General features: G+C 35.2%; 1 non-coding gene across 1 annotated transcript; it reads right to left on the bottom strand.

Moving 5' to 3' along the window:
* Positions 1 to 739: 739 nt before the first annotated feature.
* Positions 740 to 811, bottom strand: Trnaa-ugc (transfer RNA alanine (anticodon UGC)). Its single transcript has one exon. It is a non-coding gene; the product is annotated as a tRNA-Ala (tRNA).
* Positions 812 to 1,084: the final 273 nt, after the last annotated feature.

Raw genomic sequence — 1,084 nt, 5'->3', positions numbered from 1 at the left:
AAAATACAATCAATGAAGAGACAAAAGAAACAGTAAGATGATACATGTTGATTTTATTAGGTATTTCTGTTTATTTAGAAACCTACAAAGAAATTAGGTATTTCTGTTTACCTACAATGAACAGGTCAGACGCTAAACTATAAATTTTACAGGGTACAACCTTAAAGTTGACACCGCTCCGCTAAACGCAGAAAATTTATGTCTCGCTATTGGCTAAAAATACCCAGTTTTTTCGGGTTTAAAACCTCTGTAACTTTTTTCTCTAATTTTTTTTCTCCACAACATCATACCTTCAAAGCAATGAGACTGGAAGACTACATTATTATAGCCAATTTTCAGATTTCTACTTCCTTTTTAAAAAAATGCATATTTTGCGAATGAAACAAAAAACTAGATCCCTCTATGATAGATTAAAAAATTCTTTACTGGATATTTCCTATTGATATAAACTTGAATTTATCCCCACTTAAATGTGAATGTTCTGTTAGAACAAACTTTACTGCGGTATTTACCACGAGAGAAAGTCTCACACAGGATTTTTGATGCGAAATGCACTCTTGTTCACATCGATAACGAGGGAGATAATTTGAGATATTCTTAATATTTAAGCAGAAGTATTATGCGGTTCGAAATGAGAAACGATGCTGTCTCTATTCATAAACAGCAATAGCATTCTGGGAGGATGGTTTTTATCATCATAATTTTAAAAGAAAAAAAGTTCAAAATAAATAAGCAATTCTGGAGATGCTGGGTATCGAACCCAGGGCCTTTCGCATGCAAAGCGAACGCTCTACCACTGAGCTACATCCCCTCAGTTGCTGGCCGATGACCAAATATCGTTTTTATCAAGAAACAAATGCTGATTGAACAGTTTATACAAATGGTAGTTTACTCCACTGTCATTTTGCGATGGCTCTTTTAAATAATGGCATATCTATGGACTAACATTCGAGGCCACCAAAAGCCGTTCTTGTTGTTGTTGTTGCTGCTGCTGCTGCTGCTGTTGTTGTTATTGCTGGTGTTGCTTCTGATACTATAGTCGTTGTTATTGCTCTTGTTAATGACGCTGCTACTACTGCTGCTA

The sequence above is a fragment of the Octopus bimaculoides genome, chromosome 11 (genome assembly GCF_001194135.2).
Source record: "Octopus bimaculoides isolate UCB-OBI-ISO-001 chromosome 11, ASM119413v2, whole genome shotgun sequence".
In the NCBI taxonomy this organism is placed as follows: Eukaryota; Metazoa; Mollusca; class Cephalopoda; order Octopoda; family Octopodidae; genus Octopus; species Octopus bimaculoides.
Note: the sequence above shows the minus strand (reverse complement) of the source record. Positions and strands in the feature narration are given on the sequence as shown.